General features: G+C 45.7%; 1 protein-coding gene across 1 annotated transcript in view; it reads right to left on the reverse strand.

Annotated features, from left to right (window-relative positions):
* The window catches only part of DNAH6 (dynein axonemal heavy chain 6), a 2,906,060-nt gene that overhangs the window by 806,586 nt on the left and 2,086,583 nt on the right, over nucleotides 1–12,891 (reverse strand). The gene's annotated exons all lie outside the window — the stretch shown is intronic.

The raw sequence follows: 12,891 nt of genomic DNA on the forward strand, positions 1-12,891 counted from the left end.
TGCCACACTGGGAAAAGACCATAGACGGTTGGTAGCCAACTGTTTTGGGGAGGCTAAAGGGGGCGGCACTTACCTCCGTAGCGACGTCAATGATGTCGCTGCCAAGGGGGCGGAACACACAACTGTAATAAAATTTCCTGGAGTCCTCTTTAAAAGTGGCCCAATTTAAAACTGGCAATGGTGATTTATTTCCATTAAACCTCATGGGTGCTCCCCAGACCTCGTAGGGGTTGCCGTGGTGATAGGAAGCTCTTGGGAGGGGCGGGGCTAGCGCAGGGCAGGTCCTGACTCCTGACCTCCGTACTCTCCGTGGTAGCGACGTCAATGACATCGCTGCCACAGAAGTAAAACAATTAGAACGCACGCGCGAGGGGGGCGGGTAGGGTGGGTGCAACACCCAAACGGAAGTCGACCATTGGGCTAGGGAGGCTTAGCCTCCCCAAGCCTCTTATACGGGGCGCCTAAGGAAAAGACCAAAGGTCCATCAAGCCCAGCACTCTGTCTCCAACAGCGGCCAATCCAGGCCCCAAGAACATGGCAAAAACCCAAAATTTAATAACAATCAATGGACTTTTCCTTCAGGAATCTGTCCAGACCCCCTTTAAACTCAGCAAGGCCAGCTGCCGTCACTACCTTCTCCGGCAATGAGTTCCAGAGTCTAACTACACGCTGAGTAAAGAAAAACTTTCTCTGATTTGTTTTAAATCTACCACATTCTAATTTCATCTTGTGTCCCCTGGTTCTATTATTGTTAGAAAGCGTAAACAAACGCTTCACATCTGTTCGCTCTATCCCACTCATTATTTTGTAGACCTCTATCATATCACCCCTCAGCTGCCTTTTCTCCAGGCTCAAGAGTCCTAGCCTTCTTAACCTCTCCTCATAGGGTAGTTGTCCCATCCCTTTTATCATTTTTGTCGCCCTTCTCTGCACCTTCTCCAATTCCTTTATATCTTTTTTGAGATGAGGCGACCAGACCTGAACACAGTACTCCAGGTGCAGTCGCACCATGGAGCGATATAATGGCATTATAACATCCTCATGCTTGTTTTCCATCCCTTTTCTAATAATACTCAACATTCTGTTCGCTTTTTTAGCCGCCGCAGCACATTGAGCTGAAAATTTCAACGTCCTATCCACGATGACTCCCAAATCCCTTTCTTGGTCCATAACTCCTAAAGCAGAACCTTGCATGACCATAGCCATAATTCGGGTTCCTCCTTCCCACATGCATCACTTTGCACTTGTCAACGTTGAACTTCATCTGCCATTTGGACGCCCAATCCCCCAGTCTCACGAGGTCTTCTTGTAATCTATCACACTCCTCCCGCGACGAGACGACCCTGGATAATTTTGTATCATCTGCAAATTTAATTACCTCACTAGTTACTCCCATCTCAAGGTCATTTATAAATAAGTTAAAAAGCAGCGGTCCCAGCACAGACCCCTGAGGGACCCCACTAACTACCCTTCTCCATCGAAAATAATGACCATTCAACCCTACTCTCTGCGGTCAGGGGCAGATTTTATTAGGTAGCTGGGACAGGTATCCAGTTTACAGTGAGTGTTGGAGAACCTGCTAATCGCCTGGGTAACTGTTTCGACGGTGAGGAGAGCGAAGTTTGACCAGGTTCGGTCAGCTGGGTATTCCCCAAGGGTTGGGTCAAACCACTGAGGAAGTTTTCGATATCGGTATTGTCCTGAGGTAGCGTGTTGCGTAGGTTTGCAATTTTTTTCATTGAAGTATTTAGTAAGTTTGTCTGCAGATGGGATGTCTGTATTGGTTGTAGTGACCAAGGTGGTGCTAGTAGTTTGTTGACGAGCTGGTATAGTTTCTTCGTGTTTTTGTAATCTGTCCCTATTTTAGTTTAATAGTATGATCTTTTGGACTGTCTAATTGCGTATTTGTATTTTCTTTGTACTTGCTTCCATGCGTTGAGTGTGTGTTCATCTTTTGTTTTACTCCATGCTCGTTTGAGTTTCCTGGATTGTGTTTTTAGCTTTTTCAGTTCATTGTTGAACCATGGTATCGAGTTATGCCTACGTGAGGTTCTTGTTCGTGAGGGTGCTATTTCATCTAGTATGCTTCTGCATCTTTTATCCCATTCTATGAGGTAGTATATGGAGTCCGTTTGTGCTATCCATTCGTTATTGTATATCTGTTGCCAGAATGTTTTCGTGTCTACTTGACCTCTTGTGCTGTAGGTTGTGTGTTCTTGTATATGATCGGTCCATGGTGTTTCTGTCCATTTAATATCTGTTATTATTAGGTTCTGGTCTGTTGATAGTTTGTGTGAGATGAGGTCGAGTGTGTGCCCTTTGACGTGGGTTGCTTGCATATGTGACCATGCTTTTTCGTCTTTTTTTCACTCTAAACCTTTTTCAATCTCAATATGTTTATTTATTTATTTTTGAAGTTTTTCAATCTGTTAAGTCACCACACAGCGACGGCCAGTTAGCTGCCCAGATATATTCAGGAATGTGATGATGCACTCTGACGACATTCCATTAGCAACCTGAGACCTCATTTCCGTTTTTTTGACACGTTTTCCCCCATATAATAGTGTACGCTGTTTCATTCGCCCTTTACTTTCACACTGAGGACTTTAGCTACTTGTCGCGCTGCCACTCTCTTTGAGCTTAAAAGTCTTTTTCAAGGTATGTTGACATGTTTTCTTGATAATATGCTGTAGCAGTTCACTTTATATTTCCACATGATGCATGTACGCCCGCTTTGATACAGAATTTCTATATAGCTATATCCCATTTTCCATTTTTACCTGTTATGTGATACCCTACTTCTGAGTCAACCCATGATGACCTTGTATGTATGCCTTTACATGTTTACCATGCTGTATCTGTGGTTATCCTGTGTATGGTACTGAATGTTTTTATCGTCCCTTAGTTTATGCATATCAGCATATTCTTTACAAGTGAGTTGTCTGTTTCCTAAATTTCAATAAAGTTTTTGTATCCTTCTATATGCTGTTTTGAACACCTATGCATTTCTAGTTATGATACCCTTTGTTAAATTAAAGAATGCTAAGGCTTCCTTCCAGCTACTATATATGATTTGATTTTTCATCATTACACGTTATATGATATGTGTTTTATGAACTGTTAATTCTTTGATATTTTGATAGTTTCTCAGTTTTGTTGTATTGTGACACTTTTGTAATTGTTTTACTTTTTTACATTGCATTGTACATGTTTGACAACTTTTATTATTATTTATGTTTATATACTATTTTATATGTTTTTAGACTCCTGAGGCAGGCCTATGGCTGAAACACACATCTGTGTCAAGTCTGTAATAAAGTTTTCCTGTTCAACTCAGTTGTCCCAGTCTCTGGAGTTACTGGTCCACTTCCCACTTTGTCTTCCACTTTATGTGTCTAGTGGGATTTCGTTGTTCATCCACCTAGGTGGATTACCCATCCCTATCTGAATCTTAAAACATGGCAACATCTTACTTGTCTCCGGTTCACTGTTACTCTGGCAAATTATCTCTTGCAGTCTCACAAGGGTTAAAACAAGACTCATCACACAAATAACAAACAATGCAGAGAAGAGAGAAAAGTCTTTGAGTCTCTGGAGTGGACAACAATCCAGGGTGTTCTCATCTCTTTTTGGTGTGGATCACTGGCTCAGTAATGGCTCTCCTTTAGAAGCTCTCTGTCTCCCAGGGAAGTCTTTTGTCGAATTCCCAGGTGCTGCCAAGTTGTTATTGATGATCAAGGACAGCTTTATGGAACAGCTGGTGCAAGAGCCGATGAGAGAAGGAAAAAATCTAGACTTGGTCCTTAGTAGAGCGCATGATCTGGTGAGGGACGTTATGGTACTGGGGCCGCTTGATAACAGTGATCATAATATGATCAGTTTTGATATCAACCTTGAAGTAACTATACACAGGAAGTCAAATACGTTAGCCTTTAGCTTTAAAAAAGGAGACTATGATAAAATGAGAAGAACGGTGGAAAAAAACTTAGGGGGACAACTGAGAGGGTAAAAACTGTACAACAGGCATGGACGCTGTTCAAAAATACCATCCTGGAGGCCCAGGCCAAACATATTCCACAAATTAGAAAAGAAAGACGGAACTCCAAAAGACAGCCGGCCTGGTTGAAAAGTGAGGTGAAGGAAGCTATTAGGGCTAAAAGAAATGCCTTCAGAAAATGGAAGAAGGAACCGTCTGAAAATAACAAGATGCAGCATAAGGAGTGTCAAAGCAAATGCAAGGCGCAGATAAAGAAGGCCAAGAGGGATTACGAAAAAAGATAGCATTAGAGGCAAAAAAGCAATGTAAAAAGTTTTTCGGTATATTAAAAGCAGGAAGCCGGCAAAAGAATCGGTTGGGCCGCTGGATGACCGAGGGGTAAAAGGGGCGATCAAGGAAGACAAAGATGTAGCGGAGAGATTGAATGAATTCTTTGCTTCGGTCTTCACCGAGGAAGATTTAGTGTAAAAACTAAAAAAAAACCTTTTTTAACTTTGATAATTTCCTTAGAGAGTGTTTCCTTGAATGCACCAGAATTGTTCAGATTTTCTAGAAAGCCCTCAGCTCACCCACAGACCCAAAAGCACAAACCAGGATTCTTAGCCAGTCCAGAACAAACAGGGCTAATAAATAAATTAATTTATTATCATGAAAAAGTTGAACAGTAAACAATTGAAAAACCAGATGGAAAAGTACAGCACGCAATAGGAGATAACCAAAACAAGGATCAACATTAAAACTATCAAACACTTGTTACTACTTGAGTAGCACCTGGGGAGCTCAGGAAATTAACTGTTCACAAGCTTTGAACAGGATCTCAGGACAGAGATGTTTCTCCTCTATACCCCCACATTGAGATTAAAGAAAAATCCAGTATCTCCAGGCTAGATCTGAGTTCAGAACCAATCAGAGCCCAGAGCACCAACATTTGAAAGTATCTGGCCAACGGTACTGTAAGTTCCCCTTTTCTCAAGGTTAAATTGGAAAAGAGAAAATAATCTTTTCTGCAACAGCTTTAAAACAGAAAACCAACTCCATCTGCTGGCCAATTAGAAGAAATACATTTTCATAAAATTATTTATTACAATTCACAGGCTTGAAAACCCACTGTTTTGTCACACTGGTTTTCTAGCTACTTAAGTAATCGCACATTCCAACTCACTCAGTCATTCCTTCTCATCTACTTTCTGCTTTGAGTCCAGACTATTTCAAGGCTCAGGCGACCCTCAGGGGGAGGAATGCTGGCTTCGGCCTAACCCCTGGTAAGCCCAGCTCTACCACCGGCTGCCTTTCAGGTGCTGTAGAGGACTTGCAGCTCATCTGCATATCCTTTCAGCCTTCTCCGGAGTGACTCCCAGGTCCGCTCCGATCCACTCAGGGCCTCCGCTCTAGGTGCCGTGGCGCTGGGGCATTTTTCTCTTTACATCTATTTTTCTCCCAGTTACTCTATCTGTTGCTTAACACCTCAGTCACTACATATGCACCCATAAACACCTCAGTCACTACTCATGGCCCCTATACACATTCTTTTCCTTGCCCTGTCCCTTCCTAATCTTTTCCTCCTCCCCTACCGCTGTCTACTGCAGGAACTCACTGCCCATCCATGTCCTCTCCCGTCCTGCTCACTACTACAATACCCTACCCACCCCCGTCCCTCACCACCTCACCATCTCTCCTATCCCCTTCCTCCTTCCTAGCTCTCAACCTTCATCATTCCTTCCTGCCATTAACCCATCCCCATTCCTCCTAAGCGCATCCCATCTTTGTCGCCCTACCTCCCCCACCCTCTTCCACACTCTCTTGCTCCTTCTCCTCCTATCCGCGGGAGATATCAATCCCAATCCAAGTCCCCCACACCTGTCCTCATCTTATCCATGCAAACGATTCCGGGATGTCTCCAATCTCATCTCTATTCCCCTCCTCCCCCCCCCTCTTCCCTCCCCTTCTCGTGTACCATGTGGAATGCCCGCTCGGTCTGCAACAAACTTTCCTTCACCCATGATCTCTTCATCTCCCGTTCCCTCCAACTGCTCGCCCTAACTGAAACCTGGCTCACCCCCGACAACTCTGCCTCAGTCGCGGCCCTGTGCCATGGAGGTTATCTTTTCACCCAGTTGGCCGCGGAGGAGGAGTCGGGTTTCTACTTTCGCCCTCCTGTAGTTTTCAACCCCTCCTCCTACCACAGTCTCACTGCTTCTCATCCTTTGAAGTTCACTCCATCCGTCTATTCTACCCGCTGCCACTCAGAGTTGCAGTCATTTACCGCCCCCCCCCCCCGATGTCCCTCCCTTCCTTCCTTACCGACTTCGATGCCTGGCTCTCTGTTTTTCTTGAACCCTCATCTCCGTCCCTCATTTTTGGAGACTTTAACATACACGCTGATGACCCATCTGACTCCTATGCTTCTCGGTTCCTCACTCTGACATCCTCCTTCAACCTCCAGCTGAGCTCCACCACCCCTACTCACCAAACTGGCCATTGTGTTGACCTTGTCCTCTCCTCTACCTACTCACCCTCCAATTTCTTCGCCTCTGCTCTTCCTCTCTCAGATCATCACCTGATCACACTCCATCACCCTCCCCCTCAGTCCCACCCAACACTAACCACTACTTTCAGGAATCTCCAGGCTGTCGACCCTCCCACCTTATCCTATTGTATCTCTAATCTCCTCCCTTCCATCATGTCCTCCGAGTCTGTCGACAAGGCTGTCTCTGCTTACAATGCCACTCTCTCCACTGCTCTGGACACACTTGCATCATCCAACTCCCGTCCCACAAGGCATACTAATCCCCAGCCCTTGCATCCGATACCTTCGCTCCTGCGCCCGATCTGCTGAACGCCTCTGGAGGAAATCTCACACCCATACCGACTTCATTCATTACAAATTCATGCTATCCTCCTTCCAGTCCTCCCTATTCCTTGCCAAACAGGACTATTACACCCAAATGACTAATTTTCTCAGCTCCAACCCTTGTCGTCTCTTCGCCACCCTTAACTTCCTCCTCAAAGTGCCCTCTGCTCCCACCCCCCCTCACTCTCTCCTCAATCACTAGCTGACTACTTCCATGACAAGGTGCAGAAGATCAACCTCGAATTCACTACCAAGCCACCTCCTCCTCTTCACCCTTTAACCCACTCCCTCAACCAATCAACCCAGGCCACCTTCTCCTCTTTTCCTGATATCTCTGAGGAGGAAACCGCCCACCTTCTTTCCTCCTCGAAATGCACCACCTGTTCCTCTGATCCCATCCCCACCAACTTACTAAACACCATCTCTCCTACTGTCACCCTCCCCCCCATCTGTCATATCCTCAACCTCTCTCTCTCCACTGCAACTGTCCCTGACACCTTCAAGCATGCTGTAGTCACACCACTTCTCAAAAAACCATCACTAGACCCTACCTGTCCCTCCAACTACCGCCCCATCTCCCTCCTACCCTTCCTCTCCAAGATACTTGAACTCGCCGTTCACAGCCGCTGCCTTGATTTTCTCTCCTCTCATGCCATCCTCGATCCGCTTCAATCCGGTTTTCGCCCTCTACACTCGACAGAAACGGCACACACTAAAGTCTGTAATGACCTGTTCCTTGTCAAATCCAAAAGTCACTACTCCATCCTCATCCTCCTCGACCTATCCGCCGCTTTTGACACTGTCAATCATAATTTACTTCTTGCTGTACTATCCTCATTTGGGTTCCAGGGCTCTGTCCTCTCCTGGTTCTCCTCTTATCTCTCCCACCGTACCTTCAGAGTACATTCTCATGGATCTTCCTCCACCCCCATCTCACTCTCTGTTGGAGTTCCTCGGGGATCTGTCCTTGGACCCCTTCTTTTTTCAATCTACACCTCTTCCCTGGGCTTGCTGATCTCATCTTATGGTTTCTAATACCATCTTTATGCTGACGACACCCAGCTTTACCTCTCCACACCAGACATCACTGCGGAAACCCAGGCCAAAGTATCAGCCTGCTTATCCGACATTGCTGCCTGGATGTCCAACCGCCACCTGAAACTGAACATGGCCAAGACCGAGCTCATTGTCTTTCCACCCAAACCCACTTCTCCTCTCCCTCCACTCTCTATTTCAGTCGACAACACTCTCATCCTCCCCATCTCATCTGCCCGCAACCTCGGAGTCATCTTCGACTCCTCCCTCTCCTTCTCTGCCCATATCCAGCAGACAGCCAAGACCTGTCGCTTCTTTCTCTACAACATCAGCAAAATTTGCTCCTTCCTGTCCGAGCACACCACCCGAACTCTCATCACCTCTCGCCTTGACTACTGCAACCTACTCCTCACTGGCCTCCCACTTAACCATCTATTCCCCCCTTCAATCCGTTCAGAACTCTGCTGCCCGTCTTATCTTCCGCCTTGACCGATATGCTCATATCACCCCTCTCCTCAAGTCTGTTCACTGGCTCCCGATCAGGTACCGCATATAGTTCAAGCTTCTGCTACTAACCTACAAATGCACTCAATCTGCAGCCCCTCATTACCTCTCTACCCTAATCTCCCCTTACGCTCCTACCCGTAACCTCCGCTCACAGGACAAATCCCTCCTCTCAGTACCCTTCTCCACCACCGCCAACTCCAGGCTCCGCCCTTTCTGCCTCGCCTCACCCTATGCTTGGAATAAACTCCCTGAGCCCATACGCCAAGCCCCTCCCTGCCCATCTTCAAATCCTTGCTCAAAGCCCACCTCTTCAATGTCGCTTTCGGCACCTAACCATTGTACCTCTATCCAGGAAATCTAGACTGCCCCCAATTTGATTGACAGCACTTTTTTGTCCTTTAGATTGTAAGCTCCTTTGAGCAGCGACTGTCCTTCTTTGTTAGATTATACAGCGCTGCGTAACCCTGGTAGCGCTTTAGAAATGTTAAATATTAGTAGTAGTAGTACTATTCTCACCCCACCCTTTTAAACATTTTCCTCTCCCCCTTACTATGATTCAGGAACATAGCTTCATCCCTTACTGCTATGTTGATGACATCCAAAACCTCTGCTGCACTTCAGACCCATCCTCCTCACCTGCATCATTAAATACCTGTCTCAACCATGTTTCCATATGGCTTAAAGACAATCTCCTCTTCTTAAACACTACTAAATATGAATCAATCATTTTCCTTAACCTGTAACTCACTGCCCCAATACCCCACAATTGATGATAAGTCATTTCCATTCAGAGACGTGATAAAAAGTTTAGGCATCATTTTCAATACCAAAATTGACCTTTAAGAAAATCTTTATTACAAGATATGAGGGTCAAATCGACAATAACAACACAGAATAAACCCCCAAACATTTCTCAACTATAAAAATAGATAGCATCCATTGATTCAGAACCAAGAACCCAGATCACCATCAATTTTCATTTTCTCTCCCCTTCCTCCTCATACCCTCAGCCAATTAAGCATTGAGGATAATATAGATCCTCAATGCTAAGGCTAAAAAAGAGTTCCAAATTGCTAGAAAACAGATTGTTCTTTTCCCCCATCTCAGTGCTGTTATGTACTCCATGCATAATAGAAATGTATTTGATTTCTCTATATTCAAAAGGTTGGGGGCTCGGTACGACCAAATGACCTTTAAATCATAAATCAACTCTGTAGTTCACTCTTCATTCTTTATAATGCATCATATTCGTGTTGTCCATCCCTACCTTTCACAACCCCTTCTCTGTTCCAAGTTTGACTACTGCTATAAAAATGCTAAATAGTAGTAGTAGTACAACTCCCTTTATGCCGGACTCCCTCTTCACTCTATGAAACACCTACAGTTAAGTCCAATCCACTGCTGTAAAAATGCTTCACAACTCCCAAAACTTCTATTATGTCATGCCCGTCCTCCACTCTGAACACTGGCTTCCTATGTCCACATGTGTCAAGTTCAAAACCTGTCTACAAGGGCCGCCTTCCTTCTGCATCAGCCTATATCAACAATCTCCTTATTCCCTACACCCCCTTCCCACCACCTCCAGTCATCCCATATTAATCTCCTCTCCCTCCCTCCCTCCTCCCTCAGCTCTCCACCTGACCATCTCCTGAGAAAATGCCTTATCTAGATCCCCAGCTCTGGAATTCACTCCCCCAGCACATCAAGAAACAACCCTCCTCCTAGGAGGAAGTAATGTCACGGACCGGGATGGCAGCTTGAACACAAAGATGGCGGTGAGCCCAGCTGTGGCCGGCGAGGAGCACGCAGAGGAGGAATTCGAAGAAGCTGGTGAGATTGCAAAATCAGACATAGTGACTTGAAGGCCGATCTGGCGGGGGTCCGAAAGGATATACAAACTGCCCTGAGAGAAATTAGGGCTGAAATTCACGACTTGGGAACTCGTGTCGGTGAGGTGGAGGAGGGGACGGAGACTCTTAAGCAGGACACGGGGAAACTGCATAAAGTAGTGAATACTGACACGCTGGAATTGCAACAACTCAGGGAGCAGGTGGAAGACCTGAAGAATAGGTCGCACCGAAACAATTTGCGATTCAAAGGAATCCCTGACTTGGATATATTTAGCAACTGTGACGCAGTAATTAGAGAGTTGTGTGGGTACATTTTGAATCCTGAGGAAGGTGGTCAACCACCAGACCTCCACATCCAGAGAGTGAATAGAGTGGCTGGAGGAGGGTGTCCAGACCCATATCAGTGATATATAAATTTCTTAGGGGATGGGATCCCAGGCCATTTGGTTTTCAGGGGGCCTGGCAGGCAGATTTAAACTGCCGTTTTTCTGATCGGGAGTGGGAAATTATTTGTGGGGAGGTTCAAAAAGCCTCGGTATGTGTTTTGGTGCAGGAAAATGCATATAAAGTCCTATCCAGATGGTATTACACACCTGAGAGATTGAAGCAGATGTACCCTGGTGAATCAGATGTACCCTGGTGAACCCTGTGCTGGAGGTGTAAATCACAACTGGGTTCTTTTCTACATGTATGGTGGACATGTCCCAGAGTGGTTCCTTTCTGGTAGGCCATTATGAAAGCATTGGTAATGTTGATTGACTCATCCTTGGTGTGCAGTCCTGTGGTATGCCTCTTGGGTTTACCTAACGAGAGGGATTCTTGGGAGGAAAGCAAATGGATGCGATGGGGGTTGGCAGCAGCTAAGTGCCTTATAGCACGGCATTGGAAGAAAGTAGATCCTCCCGACATTGGGTGATTGGAAGTGCAAATTGGGTCAGTTAATACAAATGGAGCATCTTACGGCCTATCGCAGGGAGGGGTTTCTGCGACATAAGGGTGGATGGGCTTGATTCCAACAGCGATTACTACGCATTTAGGATGCTAGAGAATTAGAGGAGGTAGATGGGCTTGGAGGGGGAGGGACAAGGGGGGGAGGGGATGAGAGTGTGTGCCTCAAAGCACCAAAAGGTACTCTCGTTATACAGGGGCTGAAGGTGGTTGGAGGGTCGGGGGGGGGGGGTGTATATTATTGGCGCACAGCCTAGTTGGAGTGCGGATGTTGTTTATGGGACTATTATTAAAACAAATAATGCAGAGGAGTTCAAATAAATGATAAGATTGTGCATGATGTATTAGTTCAGTAACTGTTAGCCCCTGCATGGGCTAGAGTGAGCAGGATGTGCTCATTGAAAAAGCTGTTACAAAATTGTTATAATAAAAAAAAAATTTAATGAAAAAAAAAAGAATAGAAACAACCCTCCTCTCACACTTTTAAGAAACTGCTTAAATCAGTTCTTTTCTCTGAAACCTTTGATACTTCTGCCAATTGAAATCTCCTGCTTCCCCTGACCTCACCCCCCTTTCCAATCCCTTAATTTTTCTTCCTCCTCCACCATAGGGTTACCATATTTGCCCTAAGAAATAAGAGGACACATACCCCGCCCCACTGTCACACCCCTTCTCTGCCCCCCCCGCCCCCCTATGCAAGACTTCAATGGAAGTTTCGCGAGGCTGCTGCTTGAACTGTTAGCAGCAATTTTGAAGTGGCACAGGGAACAAGACAGTCTGTAGGTGTGCAGGGCAGGAAAGAGGGGGCTCTTTTCTGCCCTGAAGAGGTCACTAGACCACCAGGGCACCACAGTAAGGTAAAGGAGAGGAGGGGAGAATAGGACACCCTGAGGACCGCCCAGCTGTCTGCTCTCCAGCCTGCCCTTTCATCCGCAAATCTAGCAAACGGGTAGGCTGGCAAAACCCACCCGGATGCCTGGCCATGTTCTCAAAAAGAGGACATGTTCAGATAAAACTGGACATATGGGTGCTCATTTTCAAAGCACATAGACTTACAAAGTTCCATAGTAACATACATAACTTTGTAAGTCTATGTACTTTGAAAATGAGCATCATGGTAACCCTACCAGGGAGAGCCACGATTTTATGTCAGATTTCAAGTTTTTGAACAACTGTTTGCCCCCATTTGCATGGACAAAAAAACCCACAAGAAAATGGAGGTAGACCAATAACGTTGAAACACAAGGGTTCGGCTTTAATTGACATCTAAAAGCACAACAAACAGTAATGTTTAACGCAGGATTCAATGAGTCCAAACAGAAATAACAATTGTGGCACCATTTAACCAACCATGGAATAGTGCCCACAAGAAAATGGAGGTAGACCAATAACGTTGAAACACAAGGGTTCAGCTTTAATTGGCATCTAAAAGCACAACAAACAGTAATGTTTAACACAGGATTCAATGAGTCCAAACAGAAATAACAATTGTAGCACCATTTAACCAACCATAGAATGGTGACTTTAAAAGAATGCAGCAGTATATCAACTGCACAGGAACAAATAAAGTATAAAACAGAGACCTGCACGGGAACGGGATTCCCACGGGGATGGAAGCAGATCTGTGGGGATCCCGTGGGGACAGAAGAAGTTCCTGAGGGGTTCCCGTGGGGATGGAAGCAGTCCTGCGGGGTTCCCATGGG

The sequence above is a fragment of the Microcaecilia unicolor genome, chromosome 2 (assembly GCF_901765095.1).
Source record: "Microcaecilia unicolor chromosome 2, aMicUni1.1, whole genome shotgun sequence".
Taxonomy (NCBI): domain Eukaryota; kingdom Metazoa; phylum Chordata; class Amphibia; order Gymnophiona; family Siphonopidae; genus Microcaecilia; species Microcaecilia unicolor.